This window comes from Miniopterus schreibersii, assembly GCF_964146895.1.
Source record: "Miniopterus schreibersii genome assembly, chromosome: 4".
NCBI lineage: Eukaryota > Metazoa > Chordata > Mammalia > Chiroptera > Miniopteridae > Miniopterus > Miniopterus schreibersii.
In genome coordinates, this window is record NC_138105.1 from 19,087,823 (window position 1) to 19,105,465 (window position 17,643).

Here is a 17,643-nt window from a genome sequence, read left to right on the forward strand (position 1 = left end):
ACGACACTGGTCTGCACTTTCCTCCTCACTGTGCATTTGCTGCCTGTCCCAGGGCTCCCCAGCTAGGTCACTGGGGTCCCTCTCTCCAGCCCGCCCAGAAAGCTGCATGGCTCTGGCGGGTCAGCACTAACGTCAGTAAGACTGGCTGGGCGTGGAGCCTGCCACCTCCGGAACTGTCAATTAATTAACTTTTCTGAATTAATTTCCCAAGCAAAATTCCATAATTACATCTGTCCCCATCAGTCCAAGCTGGGTAGGCAAAAGGGCCCCACAATGAGATAGAATGTGGGGTGAGGGGGTGACCATATCAGCCCCAGGACCAGGTCAGAGAACCACTGGGGGTTGGGTTTCACCCCAGCAGGAGGATTACCCTGTGTCCTTATGGATGCTGTCTGGGAGGGGAGGGGGCTGAGAAGCCAGAGCTACCCCTCAGCCAGGAAGTGGGGGGGCTCAGGGAAACCCATGCCTATGCGGCTACTCCTGCTGCCCCTATCCCCAACCCCATGCTCCCAAACCACAGTGGGTCTTGGCAGGGCCCAGGAGCAGCACAGGCACTGTGAGGCTGAAGAGTCCACGGCTGCAGCGTTCTAATTTCCCAAAGGGGCTGAGATTAATTAGCTCACACACAGGCGCAGAGAGAGAGAGGAGAGTGGGAGCAGGGGAGGGCAGCGTCAGGCAAGGAGCTGGCAGACACTCACCCCTGCCACCCGCCTGCCCAGCAGGCAGTCAGGTGGCCTTGACAGCCTGGGTGCTCTGAAGGTCAGTGGCCAAGCCGGCTGAGCCAGCAGACTGGCACTGTCTCCTTCCCAGAATCCCTGAGACCAAGGCTGGGGGAACCCAAACCAGGACAGCCCGGGGGGGGGGGGTGGTTTACAATGTCACCATCATCAATCACGTCTGTTCCAGGTGCTCTGTCCGTATCATCCCAAAGAGGTAGGCACCATGGCCCATCATTTCACAAATGAGGACACTGAGGTTCAGAGCTGAGTGGGGCAGTGACTGGTCAAAATCACCCAACTTGTGGATGGTAGAGGAAGACTAAAATCCAGGCTGGCCCAACTTTAGAGCCCCCCACCCCCCACTGGATCCTGTTCTAGTGAAAGGGAGCGGCAAGAGCCTAGGGGGCCTGGGGATACCAGTGGAAGGGCATACGGGTGTGTCTGTCAGACTGTGACTTACCCCTGCCTCGGAGAGTGTGCAGAGAGACTCTCAGTCACTTCACAGATGTAGAAACTGAGACAAGAAAGGGGAAGTGACTTGCCACACAGCATAAGGTCCTAAACCCAGAGAGTCTGCTCCTCCATTTGAGGCCATGACCAACTTCCAGCAACATAAAGTCGATTCAGTGACCTTTAGTGAGCCCCAACCCAGGGCCACATTGTACCTGGTTGTCTTTGGCTAACCAGCACACTGACCAGGGGTGTGTGTGTGTGGGTCACTGTGACTCTCCCTGTGTACAAAAAGGAAGGTATTTTCAGCTCAAGGACACTGGCTCAATGACTACCTACAGGGCTCCCCAGAGGGGAAAGGAGCTCCCAGGAAGGGGGGAGGTTGGGGGATGGGGAAGGTGTGTGATCCTGATCAGGCCCCTGGGCAGCTCTTACAATTGAGTTTCCCAGAATTTGTCTGCAAGGAGTTCCCTCAGGGCAGCAAGCTGCTCCCCTGGGCATCCCTGTCCTCCACACCCCACTCCCAGTGAACCACTTGCCCTGCAGAAGCCAAGGCCAACAGGGCTCATCCTACCCAGGCCTAAGGGGTCAGCAGTCCCAATGCCCTTTGGTCCAAACCTGGAGAGTACCAATAGTAGAGTACCCTAAGAGAGTCATGGGCCTAGGTACAGGTGAGGAAGGAGCTGGCCCAACTAGGAACGTTACTCATAGAGTGCGATCATGGCGGATGGTAAGAGCCTCCAGAGGCACTGATGCAGGCCATGAAAGGGTCCACAGGGCTCTGGAGTCAAGGTTGTCTTCCACTTTGCAGGCTCCATTCTAGGTATCATCATCAGCTAGCATAAGAGTGAGCATCAAGGACAGCTCAAGCCAGGAGTGTCAGGGAACCTAGGTTGTAGCCCCAATTCTGCAACTGTTAGCCTTTGAGTCTGAGCCAATCCCTTGTGTCTCAGTTTCCTCAACCACAAACAACTAGAGCGTATTCTTCCCTCCCCACCCTCTTACCTGCAGGAACACAGGGAGATGAGCATACAGTAAAGGTCCGAATGCCTCAAGGAGGGCAGCACTCAGCTGTCTAGGCTTACACTTCCTTTTCTGACCATAGAAAGAACCCACCGATACTTCCTGCCAACCTTTCTTTTTCCCTCCATGGCCTCCCAGCCCTGCCTGTTCTATGTCAGCACTTCTTCAATCTCCCACAGTCAACAGCTCTTCCACACAGGCATGTGCCAAGCTCTTCACCACCCTGCAAAGGCCTCATTTGCCACCTAGAAGTCCCTATTTGAGACTAACGTAGCCTTGCTTTGTGTTGGGGTGTGGGGGATAGAGAAAGCCTTGGCTCTTTCTGTTTCTTCATACTTGAAGGCCCCAGGAATGTCCAGACACCCAAAAAGCCCAGGTCCCTCTTTCCTGAGTCCAACCCAATCCTATCCTTCCCCTTCCCCATGGCCCAAAGGTCAGCCTCTTCATTCCCACACCCCAGCATTCCCATCTGGAAGGCTAAATCCAAGGCATTCTAATTAAAGAGCCCATGTTGTGTGGTACCACTCCCAGTAAAATGTCAGCTTTGGTGGAACAGATAGGTTGGGGGCACTGGACTCACCTGGAGATCCAGATGTGACATGATGAGAACCACACCCCACCATCTACTTCAGGTCCTGCAGCTCTGAGACAGAGAAGTCAGAGATTGGCAGACTTGCCCATGATTACACAGTAGGTAGTGACCAAGCCTGTCTAACTCCAGAGTCCATGGCTCTGGAGTCATGAGGACATCCAGTCCTCCTGACTGGCCACAGTCATTTGTTTTCCTCAGGATGCTTGGGCTCCTCTTCTCTCCCTGACTACCATCCAGGCCTTTATGGGAGAGACCTGTATGGCCAGTAAGTGGAAGCCAGCCTGGGCTGAGGCCTTACAGCCACCTCTCCCGTGACCCCTGTTGGGCTGTCTCAATCCTGTAGGTCCAGAATGATCTGTAGTCTGGGTGTTAGATGACCATGAAGCCATCCCCATCAGACTTAATTCTCTTATCTGAAAAATGGTGCATTTTCCCATAAATGAAAAATGGGTATGTCCCCAGTTCTGCCTAGTATAGGGAAGGAAGGTCCAATGGGCAGCAGAAGCTTAGAGGCATTCCTCCAACCCAGCAGTCCAGGCCCTCCTTGTACTCAGGCCAGCTCTGCACCCATTTTGCAGGCCAGCAGACTAAGAACTAGAGGGAGATAATGAGGGGCTTGGAAACCAAGGGGGCAGAGGAGAAAGTAGGTGCCAGGGTGAGCAGGGAGGGTGGAAAGACTTCTGGGGCACAACCCATTAGATCAAGGGGGTCTCATCCCTCCCCCAATCTCTAGTAACCCCAATCTCCCAAGGACCCCACCCCAAGGGGAAGGAGCAGCTGACCACTTGGCGCTCCCAGAAAAATTGATTTTCCATGGCTTTCTTTCTCCAGCCTGTCCTCTTCCACGCTCCTCTGCATCCCTCCCCATCTACCCCCAACCAGCTCTGCCATGGCCCAAGTGCTCCATCCTGGAGAGAGGGTTGTGTGTAACAATTCCATGCCTGATACTTGCGTGTCCTCCTCAGAGAGGGCCAGCCAGTCTAGGAGACTGGGGGAAATCGTCTTCCTTCTCACACCCACCTCACAGAACTCAGCTGCCTCTACATGGCCGAAGGTGGAGCCTCCTTTGTGTGAGCCTAAACAGGGCATTTGGGTGAGAAAAGCCCCAACCAGTTCATGCACATGCGCCAGGCTCTATTGTGTCAGTGCTCCTGACCCAACTCTGTGGCACCCTCTGCGTGTGAGTTATAGCCTGAGGATGACTGCCTGAGCCCATGACAGGACTGGGCAGTGTACTCCCAGGGGCATATGATGCACATGTGTGACTGTGTATGTCTATTTGCTGATATACGTGCCAGTGTGTGTGTGCACCAGAGGCTGGGGCTGACAGTGTAATAGCAAGTGTGCTTCTGGAGTGTCCAGGGTATAGGGGATCAAACTTGTACTATGTGTGCCAGTTGTGTGTGCAGGTCATGTGGAACTGTGTGAGTGACTGTTTGTTCAAAGTGTGTGCCCCTGGGTGTGCCGCATGGGGAGTGCGTGAGTGTGCTCTGCCTGCCAGGCCGCAGGGCCTCGTGGGGCTGCTGGGGATGGGGTGACTCACGTCTCCTGAGCTCATCCCGCCGCCGCCCGCCCAGCTCACCCTGCTCTGCTGGGCTCATGGCCGCCAGCGCAAGACTTGGCGTGGAGGCTGGCTTGATAAATAACCTGCTGCTTCCCCAGGCCTTTGAGGAGGGGAGGCTGCATCATGGGGAGAAGGGGGAGGAGTGGAGGGAGGAAGCCCTGGCCCCCCAGGCTCAGGCTGCCCTGGCCCCCACAGCCCAGGCTTCGGCTCCGGTTCCTGTTTCATCGAAACCTGAGCTGGGAAAAGCCTATCGGGTCATCTTGCCTGTCCCGCCGGCCGCCAGGCCCAGGCAAGCTGCCCCTCAGGGGACAAGCCCGCAGCCTGGCCACTGAGCCAGTGGGTGGGTGGGTGGGGGGAGGATATTTCTGTCCAGACTAAATGCAGCTCCAGGCCTCTGTCTGCACCCCCTACCACCAACAGCTGTTCCCAGGGGCCCTATGGCTCTACAGGACTAATTATAGTCCCCCCCCCCAATGTTCACCTCTTCCCAATGGCTCCACCCACATGAGGGTAGGAAGAAGTCTGGGAGCCCACCCTGTCACCTTAGGCCAGTGTTTCACCTCCCTGGGCTCTCAGCTACAAAACACCAAGTATTACTCAGCTCGAGGTCCTGACCTGCCTAACAGGCACTATTGGAAAGGAGACCACGAAGGTTACAAAATTGGGGTCTTTGTCCAGGGAGATAAGGTCTGTGGTCCACTCCTCCAAAGTGACTCCAATCTGCTTCAGCAAAATAGTAACTAGTGGAGCCCCTACCCAGGATCCCAAGTACCTTTAGGCTTAAACATGGCCCCCTCCACCCTGCCTCTTCTTTATCCAGGCTGGGCAATACCAGGCTCCTCCAATCTGCCCCAGCCGGACCCTGGCCAGGAAACAAGTTGTGCCAGGTTTGGGGGGTTGTGTGTGGGGGGGACGACTTGGGAGCATGACAGCTGCTATTTCCTGGAGGCCACAGTCGGGCACAACCCGGATTCCTGCCTGGCTCCACACTCTACCAGACAGCTTCTCTCAGGATCAGGCGCTCAACAGGGCACTCCCTTCCCCAGTGTCAGCTCTGTCATCACACCCCAGCCAGGGTCACAGTCCCACTCTTCTCCCTGTACTGGCACAGGCAGAAAGAAGGGGCTGGATATATCTTCTGATCTGGGCTAGGAGAATGGTGGTTTCCACAGGGTTCAACAGGCGGGGGAGGCAGCCCCAGCTCCCCAGCTTCCCAGTTCCTGCCTGCCTGCCTGCCCACCCGGCTGCTTCCCCCAGCCCCACACACACCAAATTCCCCACATGCCTGTCTGTCTCTGACAGCTCGCGCAAATACTTGGCTGCACGGGCACCCGCTGTTCTGAGCCCGCTGCGCCTCCTCCCCTGCCTTCCCCAGGGGGGGTTCTGCAGACGCAGCCAGGGATGGGAGGGGGCCAGAGCCAAGAAGCTTGGTGGGCAGTGGGGGGACTGAAGGCAGGAGGGACCAGTCTCAATTCTGAGGCACCACCCCCCACCCCCAGGCCTGGGGGACTGAGGGACCTGGGAGGCCACTTGAGCCAGCCCTGGCTGGGAGGCAGCTGCCAACGCCCCCGCTGCCCCCCGGAACCTCCCAGGAGGACCTTCCGGAGGCCTCCCACTCGCCTCAGCCGATGAAACAGCATCTGCCACCCCAGCTCAGGACAGGGCACGACAGGGCAGGACAGGGCGGGGGGCACCGAGAGGTTCGGGGAAGCCTTTGATATCTGGACTATAGCCCAGCCCCTCCTTGCAGCCCTAGCGGCTCTCCCCACCCCTCAAAGGTCCAGCCTCAGAGCATGAGGGAAAGGTGATGCATTCCAGCCCTCCTGCAGCATGAGGGGCACACCCACCCAGCTGCCAGGCCTGGGAGGTCTCCACTTGAACTGGCTGGGGGGCCTTATTTGCCCCCAGCTACCCTCTTTCCTCCTTGCCTTGCCTTCCTTCCAGGAGACCAGTAGAGGAAACACTTCCTCAGATCGGCTGGGATTTTCCCCTGGACATTGCCTAACTGGCCACCTCCTTATCTCCCCCCACCTCATTCCTTCTCCCAGAGTCACCCCTTCAGCCAAATCACACTCCTACCCCATGTCTGCAGCCAAGGAGCCCCCCACCTCGCCCCACCACTCAGCCACTTGCCTCGACATTCCCCAGTATCCAAGGCACCCAGCACATATCCAAGCACAGAGTAGACCCTGGATGAATGACCTCATGAAATAACACCCTCCGTTTTACAGATGGGTATACTAAGGTCAGGAGATAGCCTGGAGAGCTAGCCTTCCCATTCACTGCTCTGTCTTCCTGAAGGAGAGAGACTCTAACTGCAGGTCCCTTCTCTATCCACTTACCCCACACCAACACTTTCTGCCCCAGGAACCAATTCAGCCCTCCCAAGCTACTGGAGGCATTAGGGTGACCCCAAGAAAGATTTCTCAGTGCTTTGGGTCCAACTGTCCAACTGTCTAGTTCAGACTACTCTCCCACAAAAGAATTCCAACTATATGGTCTTTGTGATGCTGGACTTTGGGATAGAGCCTCCTCTCCCATTGCACAGATGGGGCTGCTGAGGCCCCCAGGGGAGGGGAAAGCTGCAGACGGCCATGAATCAGAGGGGGAGCTGGGAAGCCGCCCGGCCCTGCCGGCTGTTGCTGGAAGCAACAGCCTACATTTCCTCCTCACACTGGTGCCTGGGGAAGCGTGGGCAGCCGTGGGCAGCAGGAGGGTGGGCACCACCAAGAGGACCCCTACTGTGCCTGCAGCCATCCACGTCCCCTTGCTGCCTAACTGGGCCCACACAGCCCACTCCCCACACTGGCTACATCTCCAAAGAGCAGTAGGCAATGATAGAACTGGGTTTCTGCCTCAGGTGTGTACTCATGTCACCTGAGGGCACCATAGGGAAGCCCCTCCCTTCAGAACCTCAATGTCCCCTAGAGTCAAACAAGATTGAAACATGACCATTCACGTTTCCCTCCAGCAGTAAAACCCATGGTTCTGTGATTCTAGAATCCCAACAGGATTGGAATCCTGACTCAAGAATTCCTCTGCTCCAAGTGTTCTATGATTCTAGATTCCCATGACTAAAAATTCTAGGCCACAAAGATCTGACACTCACAGGAATACAGGTGGCCAACCTCACCCTCACCTCCTGCTATGGGTCCAGCTAACCAATTTCCCATCTAGCTTTGAGGGAGGTGAGAGGCTGGGTCTCTCCCATCAGGGTCAACAGGAGCTAGAGGGACTGGGGGGCTGTGGGCCTGTGGATATAGCTAGTCTAGTCCTGGAGAACAGACCAGTTCCTCAGGGCACACACAGCCACTGACACTGCAGGTGTCAGGAAGTCCAGCCCTTACCAGAGCAAGAGTGGGTAACTAGAGGTCTGTGAGCCTCCACCCCCACCCTGCAGCTCAGAGGGAGGACGGGCGTCAGGTCAGGGCTGGTCTCTCTGCTTCTCAGGTTCCAAGCCAAGCTCCACGATTCATCTTCCTGTCTTCACCACCCACTGCTTTCTCCTTCCCACCAGTCCCCTCACCTCTCAGGCTCCCAGGCCTGCCCCAGCACAGGCCAGCAGGCAACCAGCCAGGGCAAAGGCTCCAAGCCCATTTGACAGGTGGAAAAACAGAGGTCCGGGGAGAAGATGTGACCTGCCCTGAGGGCTCAGCCCCAGCAGCCTACTGGTCTCTGGCCACATCTCTCAGCCCTATCCCCTACCTCACTTCCCAGGATTCTCTAGAGTACCAGTGGATCTCTACATACCAGTTAGGTCACGAGCATGCTTCCTATCCCAGTACCCCTTGAGAGCACTCATTCCCGTAGTTAATCATCTGGTCATTCATTAATTCATTCTTTCATTTACCTACCGGGTCAATCACCCCATCTCCCTACTACATACCACGACCCTTGACAGGGATATGGGGATCTCAGGAAGCAAAGAGTAAAGCCTGCAGTCAGCAAGCATTTAGGGAATCCCTGCTGTGTGCCAGGCAGTGTGGAAGGTGTAGGAAAAACCATATGCAGACCAACCCTGGCTGTCCTCACAGTGTTCACAGCCAGGCAAGGGCTCTGCTAGGATCTAATACTATTTTGTCAGTGGCATGTCCTGGGGCAAGTCACAAACTCCAGCCTTAGTTTCCTCATCTGTATATGGGGATGCTAACAGCATCCAACTCAATGGGCTGCTGTGAGGATTAAAGGAAGTGAAGGCTAGAAACAGTGCAAGTTAGCCCTTGTCATTACCACTGCTACAACTTCTTATTCTTATTGTAATAATTGGGGGACAGCAATTGATTAGAGCAACAGCTAGAGCTCTTCAAACACTTAGCTGGTGCCAGGCATGGGGGAATGGGAAGGAATCACTGCCATATCCTACTACAAGGCTGGCAAGGAGCAGACTCAAAGGATCCCACAAGCAACTGATGAATGAAGGAGTCAATGACAGGAGGCATGGCCCTGCCTCCAAGGAAGGTACAATCTAGCATGTATGCATGCATGTTGTACATAATAAGTGCAAACACTTAGATGTGCACACCTATGTCTACAGGAGGGACCTGGGAGTTCCAGCAGAGGACAAATTATGTGGGAGTAGGGCAGGAGTACAGAGAACACAGCTGCTCATGCCAGGTAAGGTTCCCCCCCAGCCCCACCCCACCCCACCCCTGCCAGTGATCAGGGGATGTGGCAAGAGCAAGGACCAGGCCTGGTCGGGAGAGGCCTGGAAAGATGCTTTACATAGTTCTGGCCACCAGATTACAGGCCTAGGCTAGGCCCCTGGGGGGCGGGGGGGACAGGCGCCGCCAGGTGCTGGCCCACACAAATCAGGCCCTAGAGCCCACACTTTATGCCTGTACTGGCACCACATACGAGTCTTCCTGCTGGCAGGCCAGGCAAGTCCTAAGAGGTCAGAGGAGGTCACAGGGAAGGGAGGGAACAGTAGGCCCAAGAGCCATGTGGGGTCTGCTAGACAAGGGAGGGTGGGTACTGGGCTCCCCCTGGGGCCACCAGGCAGGCCTGGCTTTGCCCTGCTGGGGCCGGCAGCTGGAGGGGAGTAAATATAGCGCGGGGCGTCCCGGCCACATTCCTGGGAGGCCAGCACGGCCGGCCGGCCTGCCCGCTGCTCTAGGCAGAACTCAGCAGTCAGGGCCCAGAACTGCCACTGCCCTCTTCCCAAACAAACAGAAAAATAAATAAAACCAGCTCTCACGGCCAGCACGGCGGGGGGGAGGGGGCAGGAAGGGGTGGACCCAGGAGAGGGGAGGCAGGCAGGCAGACCAGTCGCTGAGGTTTCTGTTCTGCTGGGAAGGAGGAGGCCAACAAAAGAGGAAAATGGAGAAAAAGGGCAAAGAGATGGTCAGAGACATGAGAGAGGGGAGAGGATGAGTATGGGAGATGGAGGGTGTGACAAGTAGAGGTGTCAGGGAGGCAGGTCAGGAGACACAGGGAAGGTGTCAGGGCCAGTTGGAGGAAGGCAGAGGCAGCCTCGGGTCAGTAATTCAGCAATTCAGCGACAGGCAGACAAAGGGGGCCTGTGGGCTGGGGCAGGGGGCTGGCTCCAAGGGCCATGAAATATTAAAGAGCCTAGGCCAATGAGTGACAGAGGTCATAGAAATAAGGAGACTTGCCAGGCAGATACAGGGCCACCCTCCCCTCCACCGCCTGTCCCGCTCTACCACCTCCAGCAGAGCCAGTCTCCCCAGCTTTCCTCCTGCTGGGGTTCCTTTCAGTCTTTCCACCCATAGAGGACAGGCTGAGGATGGGAGGGGCCGCGGGGATTAGTGATGGCAAGGGACCTTTACGGTTCCCTCTTCCCTCTGGCTGATCTGTGCTCACTCGGCCCTCCAGAGCTGCCAGCCACCCTAGCAAAAAGGCCAGGAGGCCTGTCAGCACAGCCACTGCCACGGTGCCTCCTTGGGGAGGAAGGGGTAGACTTCCAGCTTCTCCTTTATGGAAAAAATCAGCCAAGCTACCACTTTCCACAGAGACCAGCGGGGAGGGAAGGCCATGCCTCAAAGCTCAGCTGAGCCAGCGAGTAAACCACTGAGCATGCCAGCAGGTCATCCCTTAGCCCTCCCACCCCACCCAGACCCATTACCAGCCTCATGACCTTGGTCAGTCCCCTCATCCCTGAGCCTGTGTCTTCACCAGCCCCACCCCTGAGGAAAGAAAGAAGGTAAGTAATATGTTGAAAACCTGCTGGGGCAGCTGGGACCAAGCACTTGCATGCAGACAACCCTCCCAAGCCCCTGTGAGGTCAAGCCTATCATCAGTCCCATTTTACAGATGGGGAAGAGAAACTCAGAGAGGCAGAGTGATGCGCCCAAGGTCACACACCTGATGATTAACATAATGGAACCAGAAACACTAAGTGTGAGCCCAGTGTTTTTTTCTTCCTTTTCACTGGGGGATGTGAAGTCCTTTTCACCATAAAAGTCAACTTTAATTAAATGCTGACTGTGGGTTAGCCACCAGTGCTGGGCACTGCACAACCATCTTTGTGTCCATTTGAAAATGGTCTTGTGGACCAGGCACTCTTACTATCCCATTTCAGGGATAAGGAATCTGAGGATCATAGAACACAAAGGTCATATATTCAGCTAGACAGTGACATGGCCAGGATTTGGAGCTAGGTCTGACTCCAAAGCCAGCGTTCAAACGTACTTGTGTGGGTGAGGTCAAGTGAAGGGGGTAGGAGGGATCAGTAAAGGGGAGCTCAGTGGTCCTTTTGGCCCCCATAATGGATACCATGAAAAGGTCAAAAACAAGGTCACAACCCCTATGCCAGGAGAATGGCCAGTAACTGCTCTGGGAGCAGGACATGGGCAGAGCCTGTGGAGGCCGGGGGTGAAGGCACTGCCTAGGGGCCTGGCCAGAATGATCTGCCTGGTCTACCCAGAGCCTGTATACCAGATAACACAAGCCCCTTCCCCAAGCACCGCGATAGTGAGGCTAGTCCAAAAAGGGCCAGCAGAACTCTGTCCTGTTGTCCCCCAAGGTTCCAACCTGCACCCCAGGGCCAGTGTGCCAGGAACTAACCTCACCACCACCCCAAGAACTAGTGCTGGCGGAAGGGGGCCAGGATCCCCTCCCTCTCTTCTAGGCCCTTCGAGCCCAGAGGGAAGCCAGCATCAGAGGCAGGAAATGAAGAAGAATTTGCGATCTAATTGAGCTGGCGGGGGATTAGGCAGCAGAATGCAATTACAGGGGCTGGAGCAGGGCCAGGGGCACTGACACCCTGAGATGTGGCCTGGCCCAGGTGACTGGGCCTAGCTAGTCTCTGGCCAGAGACACTCTACTAGGAGGGTTTCAGAAGACAGGTAGGAAAGGACTGGGGACCAAAAGGCTCTTTCTTCAGCACACAGAGGACAGCCCCATTTAACACCCAGAAGCAAGTTTTCCTGGCAATTCTCCCCCAGGGAACAGCCCTGTGGACTCTCATATGGGAAGCAGGCAGATAGGAACACATGCTCTCACAGGCTCTGCTCATGCATGTACACACATGTGTTCATATTCCCAGGAAAGCCCTACATATCCATGTTCACCTGCATAGAGACAGATTCACAACCAGCAGACACAGAGCTCTGGCCCTTTGCTGCCACTGGCTCCACCAAAGGGGGGGGGGGGTACTTAAAAAAAATACACCCATGACCTTAAAATCCTTTTATTCCTGTAATCACAGGCTGCCATCAACGTGGATACGCGCTGTCACCCCGGCCCCAGCCTGTCTCCCTCCACGGCTTCCAAAACTCCCAGCAGGCAGGCAGACGAGGAAGCTGCCCAGTTGCTGCCAGGGAGGGTAGGGGAGGGAAAGGACCGGCTGGGACTCAGAAATACAGACTGGCAGACAGAAATACAGAAAGAGAAAGGAACACAGACACCAATCACTAAAGACAGACATAGATGAATGCCCGCACAGCTCAGATATGTCCAGGTTCACACACACTTTCCCAATTCAGATACACCACTTTGGGAGTGTCAGACACTCCCAGATTTACAAGCATATACAAACACACAGATATACACAAATCATAAACACACACTCTACAAAACTCTAAGCATACATAACTCAGGATATACATATTCCCAGATCCACATGCAATGCAGACACAACTAGATCCACAGATACACATGCTCAGACTCCCACACCCCAAGACAGATACACATTCAACACACAGATTCACAGATATACATGTCCTGAGTCATAAGCACACACACACCACCCTAGATTCCCACACCCCAGGCCAACAGACTATACCCACACAGGCTCATCTAGCAGCTGACACTGGCTTTGGCTTTAGGGGGCAGGTGGAATGGTTGGCAATTCCTGGGTCTTTGAGGGGGCCAATCCTTTCTCATTGCCTGCAGCCTGGAAGGTGGGCTCAGAGTTGGGGGGAATTAAGGGGGAAGTAAAAGAAAGCAAAAAAAACCCACTAGAGTGGGATATTCTTGTTGGGCAGTGGCGCGTGAGTAACAGGGGAGGCTTTTTGTGGTCTGGTAAGTTCCAGCTATGAGTGAGAGTTTAACTATTAATACACTTAATCAAGGACATTTCTCTCTCTCTTTCTCTCCCTCTCCCTCTCCCTCTCTCTCTCTCTCACACACACACACACACACACACACACACACACTAGAGGCTAGAATGGGACCAGGTGATGAGGATAAGAGAGGGAGAGCCAAGAGGAAAAAAAAAATAAAGGAAAAGCCCCAATCAGGGCCTAGGGAGGTGGGGAAAGAGGGTGGAGTTTCCACCGTGGGCCTGCCCCCAGAGCAGGGGCGGAGTCAGTGATTCATTTCTGCACCCCCAGAAGGGTGGGGCTTGACACATAGTAGGTGCTGGATAAACACACTTTGAGCCAATGAATGAATAAGTGAATTGCATATAAAGAGCAGGCAATAATAATAGTAATAACAGTAAGTGAGCCCCACCCCATCCTTGGCCAATTAAGGCATGCTCCAGAGCACCAGGCTTGGGGAGTTCTGACTTCATGATCACCCCTTCAGACAGGGGCTCAAGGAAGCAGGCCTGGGTCTGGCTCATCAGTACCTCCCAATTCTTCCACCCTATCCTGCACCCTGGAAAGTCCGCTGACCTCAGCCAAGCCCACACTCCTCCCTCCCAAGGAGAACCCCATCTCCATTCCCCCCTCCCATAAATAACTAGATGGGATCCTAAAGAAGGTGGAGTATTTAATTCCCAGAGATTTGGTTCTTTATCCAGATGTAACCCTATCCACCCCACCCCACACTCCTGTGAGCCTCAGTTTCACACTTGTCAAATGCGTAGAAGACAAGCAAAAAGCTGGAAAGAGGCAGCAAGAGTTGGGGGTCTCAGTGGGAGCCCACAGAACATAGGCCTGCGCTGGCCTGGGCCCTGGATGCAGAATCCTCCCCTCCCCTTCCCTTCCCCCACCCATCCCAGCCCAGCCCAGCCGGGTGGACATTCCAGGCCTCACGTGATAAAGACGAGGCCGCTGGCCCAGGGGTAAGTCAACAGGCTCTGTCGGGGGAGAGATAGGAGGCCCGGGCCAGGGTCACCTGCTGAGCCGAGAAAACAGCCGGGCCCAAATACACACATAAATAAGGCGCCAACGGACAGCCAGCCAGCCAGTCAAGGGTCTGTCTTCTGCAGAGAAACCTTGGAAAAGGAGGTGGCATGGGGGAGGGAAGTGCAAGGCTGGCTCGGGGCTTCCCTGGGAGAACTTCAGCATCTGCCAGGATTGGGGGGTTACGGTGCGCGGGGAGGGGGAGGCTTCTACCAAGATCTCCAGAGACCAACCTCCCTCAACAGTTCCCACCCCTTCCCAGGGCAAAAATCATCCCCTCTCCCTCCTCCCCAAGGAGAGAGAACAATTTCCGTTCTGGGAGGGGGGTGACAGCTGCAGAGCGAGCTACTACCCCCCCCCACCCTCGGCTCTTGCCTGAGTCTCATCCAGGGAAACTGCTAAATCAACACTACGCAGTAGTAGGTAACACCAGCCTCAGTCTCTCCGCAGCGATCTCAAAAAGGGGTTTGGGAGGTTTCGGGTTCCAGTTTCTGGGTTTGAAACCCAGGGTACGGGGTCTTTCGAGAGGGGATCAAGGCAAGCTGAGGCCAATACACCCCCTATAAACGTCTAATTTAAATGCTCCTTGGTTGCACCGAGGACACCCCCCCCCCCGCCGCCGCCCCCGCCGCCCCCGCCGGCCGGGGCAGCTGAGGTGGCGCCGAGCGTTCAAATAGCGCTCCAAACAAGCCCGCAACGACCGCTCACGCAGCCCCCGCCAGGCGGCCCCAGCGGAAAACTTGAAAGGGACTCTGCCGGCCGCCCTGGGGCAGCTCAGGCGGGGGCGAGGGCTGAACCATCACACACGCCCCCCTTCTCAGCGCTTCCTGCGCAAATGCGGGGGGGGGGGGGGAGAGCAGGGCGGGCCACAAAACCGAACAGCACCCGCGGCGCGCGGAAAGGCGGGGGTCAAGAGGCTGGCTCGCCGGACCTCCCCTGCAGCCCCCCCCAATCCAAAGACGCAACTCTCAGACCACCCAGCGTTCAGGGGGCAAAGTAGGGCGCGGCTGCCAACCCTACAGACCCCCGTAGCAGGAGACAAGAGAGCGGATCTTTCTGGATGAGTCTCTACAGAACACCCCCCCCCCCCAAATCTGTCGGTGCCTCCTTGAAGCCCATGGCGCGAGCCCAACTCCGCGCACCCCTTCCGATTCCTGAGAAGGGGGGAAAAAAACCAAAATGCGATCTTGCTCCCTCATTGGGCGCTTCAGCTCTTCTGACAGGTCCCGGAGGCGCCCCCCCATTTAAAAACTGGGGTCACTCACTTTCTGTCGATCTACAAATAAACAAAGCCAGGCGCACCCCGCGCTCCCCGCCGGAAAGCAGCCCATTCCGGGCGAGGACAACTTCCCCCAGCAAGAAAATTAACACATTCTTCACGCAGCGGTTCAGCCCCTCGCTCTGGGGAAGCCTCGGGGAGGAGGGTTCGGGGCCGAACTTCATGAATAAATGTGGGACCAGAACCGCGAGGTGGGCACCTGGGACACCCGCCTTCCACAGCTCCGCAGCGAAAGGAACACCCCCATTCTCTTTCCCTGGCTTTGCGCGCTGCTTGGCCACGCGGGGCTCGGGAGACAGCCTGAAAGACCCCCCAAGGCTGGAGAGGAAGGGAGAGGCCGCGGGGCGCTGTGAGAGGGGGGGCGTGATACTTTGACGGGAAAAAAAGGTCAAACTTGATCAGCCCGCCAGGCACCCTGAGGGCGGCGGGGGAGAGAAGCGGGAGGGGAAAATGTGGCCGCCGCCCGCTTCAAGTGGAGGGGGCGACTCAGCCACGCGTGGTCCAGGGCACTCAGAGCAGTTACCGTCGCCCCCAAAAAACAAGGCTGCGAGTGGGGTCTGGTGGGGGGAGTGCGCGCCCGGGATCTCCAATCAGCCGCCCCCGCAGGCGGAGCGCCCGCCCAACACCCGGAGGTGAGGACCCGGGCTCCCGCCACCCCAACGCCCTCCAGCTCGAGTACTTGGGGAGAGGACGGTACCCCGCAGGAAGAGCCCCCGCCCCAATCCACGGCGCCCAACCCGCAGTCCCCGACCCTAAAACCCCTCTTTTTGTCTGAACTCAGTGATCTGCGACCGCGCCGACTGCGGCTTGGGGAGGCTTGGGTACAGCAGCGGCCACCGAGCGATCACAGACGCTAGGGCTCCCAGACTCTGGGGCTCCAGGGCTCAGGCTGCGGGCGTCCCCCACCCCTCCCAAACACGGAGCCCTCCTTCCCTGTCCCTGGCTCTCCGCACCTGAACTTCGGGGGAGCCCGCGCCGCCAAACTTTCCGCCGACTTGCAGCGAACTCCGGCCCCGGCCGCGCACCGGGCCCCGGGGGAGGAGAGGGAGGTAGGCGGGGAAGGGGAGGGGGCCGGCCTCCGGGGGGGTCGGGGGAGGGCCGTGGCTCGACACCTACCGGCTCTCTGAGTCGTCCAAGCCGCCACCGCCGCCGCCGCCGCGAGGACGAGGGGGAGGGGCGGGGCGGGGAGCTGCGCTCCGCTCTGGGCACCGCCGCCGCGGTGCGCTCCGCTCCAGCCCCACCGCCAGCCGTGCCCAGGTCCGGAGCCGGAGTCAAGCCGCCTTGGCTGGCCCGAGGCGGGGAGGGGGGGAGCCTGCAGCACCTGCCCCTCCTCCCCCTCCCCGCGGCCCAAATTAAAAAACAACAAAAAGCAACTAATCACCCCCGAGCGGAGCGCGGGGCGGCGGGCGGAGGGCGAAGCGTGAGGCGCCGGGACTCAGCAGGCGGCGCGCATGGCTGGGCGCGGGCTGGCCTGGGCTGGGACGCAGGGCCCGGCTTCGGGAGACAAGGTTCGGCTGCTCTTCTCGCTAGGCTCGGGCGCCTGCTCTCGCTGCCGTCACCGCCTCTGCTGCCGCCAGTGCCGCCGCCTCTACATCCCCGCTCAGGCTCCGCCGCCTCTGCCGCCGCCACCGCCGCCGCGCGCCCGCCCGGGCAGGAGCTCTGAACGCTGCCCGGGGGCTGCCAGCAAAACCCGGACCGGACTCGCCGCTCCCCCCCCACCCCCCACCTCAGCTCCCCTCCCTCCTCCCTCCGCCTCCCTCCCAGCGCAGCACCGGCCACTTTGACGCCGCAGGCTCTGAGGCCGGAGCCGCAGCCTCGGCGCCTCGAGCTCCCAGCGCTCAGACGACGTCCGCCCAGACTCAGCTCCCCAGCGCGCCCCGTCTTCACCTCTTTCCGCACAACTTTACAAAAAATAAGAGGTCCTCCCCCGTTTTGTGAGGGGTGCATAGGCTTGGACACCCACCATACGTTGCAATCTGCCGTCCCTCTGCCCAGTCTCTTCAGCGGGCAGCGAAACTACGATGACCAATAGGGAGGGTTTGGCCGCGCCCCTCAGCTCAGATTCTTGTAGGTTATCTCCCAGCTAGACGCGGGAGCCAGACGCGGGTTCGAAGACCCCACCCTTCCAGCGCACTTTCTCGGACTGGGTGGGCTATGGTTCTCCCAGAGGAAAAGGGCTCGGGAGATTCCTGTCCCCATTTCACAGATGAAGAAACTTATCCAAGAAAGGGCGTTTTGCATCCTCTTCGGATGGCAGTCCAAGCCCTGAGTCCTGGGGCTAAGGCACTCACATTGTAGTGCACTGGAACCGTGGTCTACAAACTCCAAGTCTGAAATGGTGCCTGTCTTGAAACAGCGCTCAACAGACACTGGTTGAAAGAGATAACAAAAGCCCAGTGGGTACAGATTTTAGGCCGCCATATACTTGCCCTTGGTGACCCTACATCTGCCCAGCTTGGGCCGATGATATGGCAGGAGTCCTTTTT

At 57.3% G+C, this 17,643-nt stretch overlaps 1 protein-coding gene across 4 annotated transcripts in view; it reads right to left on the reverse strand.

Moving 5' to 3' along the window:
• Nucleotides 1–17,169, reverse strand: part of CXXC5 (CXXC finger protein 5) — a 33,618-nt gene extending 16,449 nt beyond the window's left edge. Inside the window, exon 1 of one of the 4 annotated variants that reach the window (XM_081135873.1) lies at nt 17,121–17,169. The gene's annotated coding sequence lies outside the window, so the exon portion shown is untranslated. Of the gene's footprint in view, nt 1–2,772; nt 2,831–16,110; nt 16,832–17,120 lie in introns of those variants that run through there. The other 3 variants (XM_081135870.1, XM_081135871.1, XM_081135872.1) reach the window with 3 other exon arrangements.
• Between the last annotated feature and the right edge of the window lie 474 nt (nt 17,170–17,643).